The sequence below is a fragment of the Manihot esculenta genome, chromosome 12, assembly GCF_001659605.2.
Source record: "Manihot esculenta cultivar AM560-2 chromosome 12, M.esculenta_v8, whole genome shotgun sequence".
Taxonomy (NCBI): Eukaryota; Viridiplantae; Streptophyta; class Magnoliopsida; order Malpighiales; family Euphorbiaceae; genus Manihot; species Manihot esculenta.
The window spans coordinates 24,293,175-24,301,047 of record NC_035172.2 but is presented as its reverse complement, the minus strand read 5'-3'; positions in this window follow the sequence as shown (position 1 = coordinate 24,301,047).

Below are 7,873 nucleotides of genomic sequence, written 5' to 3'. Positions count from 1 at the left end.
GAGAGAGTTTTACAAGCTCATCAATGAAGGGTTGCAGTTGGAGTTGTCTGGTACAGGTGCTTTGATAGCCCAGATGAGAGTGACACCTGTGTTTCTGGAGCAGGTGGCTCAGAAACAGCATGAGGATCCAGAGTTAGTGAAAATTGCCAGGACTATTCAGTCAGGCAAGAATGCAGAGTTCAGATTTGACAGCAAGGGGATCCTCCGCTATGGGAGTAGATTATGTGTACCAAATGACATGAGTCTAAAAGGTGACATTATGAGAGAAGCTCATAATGCTAGATACAGTGTTCACCCTGGAGCCACCAAGATGTATCAAGATCTGAAGAGAGTTTATTGGTGGCCAGCTATGAAGAGAGAAGTGGCACAGTTCGTGTCCGCCTGCGAAGTATGTCAGAGGGTGAAGCTGGAACATCAGAAGCCGGCTGGAATGCTTAACCCACTGCCGATTCCAGAGTGGAAATGGGAGAATATAGCTATGGATTTTATGGTGGGGTTACTGGCAACATCCAACAGATTAGACTCCATATGGGTAATTGTGGACAGACTGACCAAATCTGCTCACTTCATCCCTGTTAGGAGTGGCTACTCTGTGGATAAATTGGCGTAGGTGTTTGTTGATGAAGTGGTTAGGTTGCATGGGGCTCTTGTTTCAATAGTGTCTGATAGGGGACCCCAGTTCACCTCCAGGTTTTGGCGGAGTCTGCAGAATGCTATGGGTACCAGGTTGGATTTTAGCACTGCTTTCCATCCTCAGACTGATGGACAGTCAGAGAGGACCATCCAGACAATTGAAGATATGCTCAGAATGTGTGTGCTAGATTTTGGCAGTTCTTGGAGACAGCATCTACCTTTGGTGGAGTTTGCCTACAATAACAGCTATCATGCTAGCATAGGGATGGCCCTATACGAAGTTTTGTACGGAAGGAAGTGCAGATCACCTGTTTGCTGGGAAGAAGTTAGAGAAAGGGCCTTGGCAGGGCCTGAGCTAGTAGAGATCATGAGCAGGGTAGTGCCCATCATTAGAGAAAGGATCAAGACTGCTGTGAGTAGGCAAAAGAGCTATGCAGATGTCCGCAGGAAGCAAGTGGAATTTCAGGAGGGAGATTTGGTGTTGCTCAAAGTGTCTCCTATAAAAGGGGTGATTCATTTTGGGAAGAAAGGTAAGCTAGCTCCACAGTACATCGGACCCTTTGAAATCTTGCAAAAGATTAGGAATGTATCATACAAGTTGGACTTACTTGCAACAATGGAAAGAATCCATCCGGTTTTCCATGTTTCCATGTTATGGAAGTTCGTGTCAGATCCGGGCAAGGTTCCTAGTGAGCCTGATGTGGAGATCCTAGGAGATCTCACCTATATTGAGCAGCCAATGCGGATCCTAGACACACAGATCAGAAAGTTGAGAAACAAGAAAATCCCGATGGTGAAAGTCCTTTGGAATCACCACAACATAGAAGAATGTACCTGGGAGACACGGGAGTCTATGCTCCAGCAATACCCTCATCTCTTTTAAGGTTAGTTTATGTGTGTCTTTTTATGTGTTTATGTGTGTTTCGCCTTGCTATGCTTGTTTGGTGAACATTCGGGGACGAATGTTCTTAAGGGGGGAGAATATAATACCCGGCTAGACCCCGGCATCGAAATTCCTATTTTCCGGTGGAATCTCGGATGTCGGAAACCTCTAGAAGGGTAAAATATATTTTTACAAAATGTTTTTCATGTTTTTGATGGTTAATTTTGAGTTAAGGTTTTAAAGAAAGGAAAAGAAAGAGAATGAAGGAAGAGCCCAGGTTCGGCCGCCGAACATGGGGTGCATGCAGATACACGTTAGGCCCTCGAAGGTGGTCTGGCCAGCCACCTATAAAGGGGTCCCCTGTCCGAAATGGGCGAGTTTTTCTCTCCCAATTTCCGGCCAAGGTGAGTCTCCGCCATCCCTTGTCGATCTTGTGTCCTTCCTTCAAGTCTCTCATGATTTTTATGAGTTTTTAACTTGGTTTTGAAGATTTTCAAGCAAAGAACGAAGTTTTGAAGCTTGGAGACCCCGGAGCTCGATTTCTCTACATCTCCAAGCTTGGATCATCCTTCCTCTTGATCTTCAAGAGGTAAGAGTAGATCCTCACCCTCTTCTATGTTTTAAGTAAGTTTTATGAAGGTTTATAGGGTAGAAATGCATGTTTAGGTTAGTTGTAAAAAAAATATTAGTTTAAGGATAAATGTATGTTATTGTTTGTTGCCATGTTGATGTTTGTTGGGGTATAGGATAGTTTAAGACCCCTATATGCTTGTGAACATGTTTATGCATGTTTTGGGTGTGTTGTGCATGTTTTGGAAGGTTTGGGAGGCTAAATGTGCATAAGGGCTGAGTTCTGCCATTTCTGGAAGAACTTAGGTTTGGCAGTCGAAGGCACTTCGGCCGCCGAACCTGCCTGTGGTGGCACTTTTGGCCACCTAAGCTCGCCCCCGAAAGTTTGGACTTTCGGCTCTAGAGGACAGTTTCGGCCGCCAAAGGTGCCGCCGAACATGCATGAGTTTCGGATCAGGAAGGAACCTTCGGTCGCCGAAGGTGCATGGCTTTCAGCTTTGGAGGGACTTTCGGCACCACCGAACCTGCCGCCGAAAGTGCCCTGTTCAGCCTTCCTTTGCATGTTTTCTATGAATGTTTTGTGATGTTTTAGGGGGTTTTTGGGGAGTTGTTTAGAGTTATGTTAGTATATATTTGGTCCCTCATTTGAGTCCACCTGTGTAGGTTCGGACCCGAGGAATCGAGGACCCCAGCAGTGAGGTAGCTGCTTCATAGTCTTCTCAGAGTCAGCCTGAGGTGAGTAGAATGGATCTTTATGTTTCAAAGCAAATAAATTTCAAGCATGTTCATGCATCACGAATGCCATGATATATACTAGGTTGTTTGCATTAGAATTCACGAATATGTTGCATTGCATACTTTGATGTTGATGTGGATGGATGTTGGATGACCCATTAGTCCTCGGTATGATATGATGACGATGATACGGTATGGAAGTCCAGTGAGGCCCATTCTATGCCCCTGGCACAGAGTAAGAGAAAGACCAGTGAGGCCCATTCTACGCCCCTGGCACCATTGGAATGTGTAGAGGACTATTGGTGACAAGTCCATCCTTGATGTGATTTGTTTGTGATGTGATGCATTCCATGAAAACATATGTTTTATAAACTGTTTTACTATTATGCTCACTGGGCTCTAGTAGCTCACCCCTTTCCCTTGACCCCCCCAGGTTTGCAGGTTCGGGATAGACCAGGAAGTCTGCAAGAGTAAGAGTCCTTCAAATGTAATAGTTAGTTGTGGACATGAAAGATAATGTATGTAATGTATTGTAAGATATTGTATAAATTTGTATTGAGGATTAGTATTGTGCTTGGCCTTAATGTATGAGAATCCCTTTTGATACATGATCCTTATGTAAGGTTTTAATGTCAAGAAATGTTAAACCAAGTTTGATATATGATACGATGCCCCACTAGAGCATTTGATGAGGGCTCTTGTGTGGGGTTTATGTTATAATTATGATGCATGCACAGGTTAAGCCTAGTGAATGAAAAAGTTTAAAATTTTTATGTAATTGTTTGATCATGTATGGGATTTATCAGGTATGACAGGTTGTATGTTAGGCTTGCTACGGGTCTTGGCCACCTTAAGTCGATCTGGATCCTAGCGCCGGTAGCAGTCCGATTTCGGGTCGTTACAAGTCCATCCAAAAATTTTTTTGAAAGAAGGAGGCCCATTGTAAGCAAGCAAGACTTTTTGATGATTGGCGAAGGTAGGACGAGCTGTTAAGTAAGCAAGTGAAGTCCACAAGGAGGAAAAAGACTGGAAGCTCACTAGGGCTGAAAAATGCTCGAAAGCTCATTGGGGCTAGAAAATGCCCAAAAGCTCATCATGGCTGGAAAATGCTCGGAAGTGTGCTAGGATTGGAAAATGTCCAGAAACTCATTAGGGCTAGAGAATGCTCGGAAACACAATAGGACTAGAGAATGCCCAAAAGCTCACTAGGACTGTAAAATGCCTGGAAACTTATTAGGACTAGAAAATGCCCGGAAGCTCGCCAGGGCAAGAGAAAGCCTCTAAACTCGCCAAGGCATTACTTTGTCGCTCAGATCAATTTTGGCCGAGCGCTGGACAAAATCATAAACTGAGCCAGTCAGCAGTGCAAGTATGAAGAAAGCAATATTAGTGGGTTCAAATTTTACCCGTAATACAAGTATGAAGAAAGCTGTACAAGGAAAAATGAAATATAATTTGCAATAGTTAAAAAAAAATACATTTATGAGATTAAAGAATCAAATAAGAAAAAAAAAAGATAGCTATGAAATTTTATCGATAAACAATTGATAATTTAATGATTGCTATTTCAGATAGTCAATAAATAGTTAGTAATTTATTTATTATTATTTTTTTATAATTTGATCACTCGTAAAATTTATCATTGTTTTTTAATTTTTTTTACTGATTATACGTAATTTGAACCATGATCTTAAAAAAAAGAAAAGAAAAAGGTATTAGAAAAGATATTGTTAAATGAATATATAGTAATTGATATGACACAATATTCGCCCAAAGTATGTCATGAGTTGTTATCATATGATGGGGTCACGTAGCAAGACTCTAATAAACTGTGACATCCGGTCACGCGAGTCTCACCCATAAGAAAGGAGACCCGATCACTATAATGGTCAGTACTGGGAACGATATAAGACTCGCTCTCTCTTGAACTGGTCGAGCCTTTCATGATATGAGTTACCGTCAAAGGATAGCGTCCAGCAGATCTCCATTACGCCTATAATCGCAGAATCTCTTATCCACTAGCAGGTACCAAGCGAATTTTCAAGAGATTCACCTACTAACTCCATCTTCTAACAATATAAAATTAAGGCATACACAAAGTTCAATGTATGCATTCTTACACACTCTTCTTAAGCTCAAGCAATTTACTTACACTCGCCCTCTCTGATAATTTACTAACTTGAATGTCGGAGTAGCTGCCCATAGACGCCAACCATCTCACTTTCTTTCTTTTGTAGAGTGACCAATCATCTTCAGCTCTTTTTCGACCATATCATTTGGTTCCATTTTCGGGATCCCCATTGAGTTCTTCTTGATCATTTTAGAGAAATCCAGCCTAGCTTTCTATTTATCTTTTCACTCAAAGTACTTTCCATTTCCATCACTTTACTCTTAAAATGGCTGAAAACTCATGAGTTGTTGCTAAGTTTGCTACCACCAGGGGAGCCATCGTCTCCTCCACCCCTAGCAGTGGACAAAACACTTCTTTCATGGTTAATGAGTAGATGGTGCAATACATAAAAAAGCTACAGGCGACTCTCAAGTAATATAAAGCTCGCGAGGAGACCTCATTCATGGCTCCTAGAATAAGGAAGGAAGCTTCCTTCGAGACCCAAAGACTCAAATGAAGGATATTCACACACAGTCCATAGGAAAGGACAAACTGGAGGATGAGAAATCATTAGATGAGGCCCCAAAAGACATTGACTGGAAGTTGATTCGAGCAGTATAAAGGTGCCAGAATGTAATATCTGACTAAATTCCAGTGTTGAAATTCTCACTTTTCGATGGAATCTCCATTAGAATCCAGAATATTAAAATCGAAAACTTTAAAAGGGTAAAATGGGTGTTTACAAAATGAATTTTAATTATTTTAAAATGCGTTAAAAAATAAAAAGAAAAAAATATTTTCAAAACATCAAGGTTCGACCGCCGAACCGCCCAGGTTTGGCTACCAAACATAAGTTGGCAGACCCATCTATATAAGACCTTTAAACCTGATTGTGAGAGGAATTTCTCTCCCTTCAGACAGAGGTAAATCATACCTTTCTCAAATTTTCATTCTACGAATTTCTTCAGTCAATCCCCTCTTTTCCTCAAATGGTCTTTGGGTTTTGAACATCAAGCTTGGGTTTGAGGTTTTTGGGAATCAGAGCTCATCTCTTCCTTCTCTCCAAGCTCTCTCTTGCTGTGGTTATGTTTTCTTCGAAGAGGTAAGTTAAAACACTTATTTTCTATTCAGTTTTAAATTATAAAGAGATTTGAAAGCTATTTTAAAATGATTTCAATATTAAGCTAAAGCATGAGAGACAGATAATTTCCTAGTTTTGATGGATGCATGTTGAGGTTTAGGTTAGATTAGAAGTCTTTTGTGCTCAGAGGTGATAACATGATTTTTATCGATTGCATGTACCTTGGTAGTGTTGTTAGGGGGCTAGTTGCAGTAGTAGAATCGAATTTGGCATGAAGCCAAAATCCAGGTTCGATTGCCGAACATGCCCTTGAGGTAGTCGAAAGTTTGACTTTCGGATCTGTAAGAGGACTTTAGGCTGCCAAACCTACCGCCAAAAGTCCCCTATCCAGCCATTTTCAATCCGTCTTCTACATACTTTTTTATATGCTTTTAGGGGTTTCTTGGAATAGTTTTAAGAGTTGTAAAAGTTATGTTTGGTCACTCATTTAAGTCCATCTATGTAGGATCAGACTTGGGAGACCGTAGAGACTAATAATAGATGACTGCTTTAGAGCTAGGCTTGCATCAACCAGAGGTGAGTAGAACTAAACTAAACTATTATTTTAAAGAAATCAAATGTTTTAATCATGCTCATGCATCATGAATGCCATGTGTATATGATTAGATTGTTTTGCATAGAATTCACAAATATGATGCATTGCATAATTAATTATTATTATGGATGGATGTTGAATGATCTATTAGCCTTCGAGTATGTTATGATGTGTTATGATGGATATGAAAGACCAGAGTCCCCATTCTACGCCCTTAGCACTATGTTATGTTATGTTTAAGAGGAAGTTCTGAGGAAAATCCTTTGTGAGCCGAGCACTATGAATATGTTATGCTATGTTTAAGAGAAAGTCCTGAGGAGCATCCATTATGAGCCGAGAACTATTGGAACTATGAAAGGTTACTAGTGATAAGTCTATCTTGATGTAAATTGTTTGTGTCGTGATGCGTTCATAGGATCATATGCTTTATTAAACTGTTTTATGCTATGTTTTTGCTCACTAGATTTTAGTAGCTTATTGTTTTCCCCTAACCCTAGGTTTGCAGGACTAGAATTAGCTCGGGAGGTCAGCATGTTCTATGGTATAGTTCTAATGTAATAGTATAGTTACGGACATGTAATATAGTGTGGCTTAGAATTGTGCTTTGCGTAGGTTTTTCTTTTATGATCCCTTTGTTAATGATCTTATTATATAAAATTTTTAAGTTTAAGTTATGTTTGAACCTAATAAAGACATGTAATGATGACCATACTGGAGCATTTGATGAGGACTCTAGTATGGGTTTATGTTTTTAATTATGTATGTATGCACATGCTGAGTTTTGATTCACGAGATGTAATGTTCATTTATATTTTAAAGATCATGTTTGGGATTATATCAGATGTAACATGATGTATAGTAGGCTTGCTATGAGCTCCAATGATCTTAAGTCAATTTGAACTCTAGCGCTAGTAGCAGTCCGATTTTCGGTCATTATAGAGTGGTATCAAAGGCCTAGGTTTATATGGTCAGACCTAGAGTGTTGGGCTCATAGACTTTAGAGGTAAAGTACGATTAGGAAAATACATGTCCATTAGAGATAGAATGTAGAGTCCTGCCTTGATGTATGTTTGCTTATGTGTAATTCCATGACTATATGCATGTGCATTAATGATATGATATGTATGTTATGGGTTTATGTGTATCCACATGAAACAAATGATGCTAATGTTTATATGTGTAATATTATTTTCTAGAAGACAGGATGTGTAGCTCATGTCGATCTGCACGATTGACTAGTTTCCCACCTGAAAATGAAGGTATGGA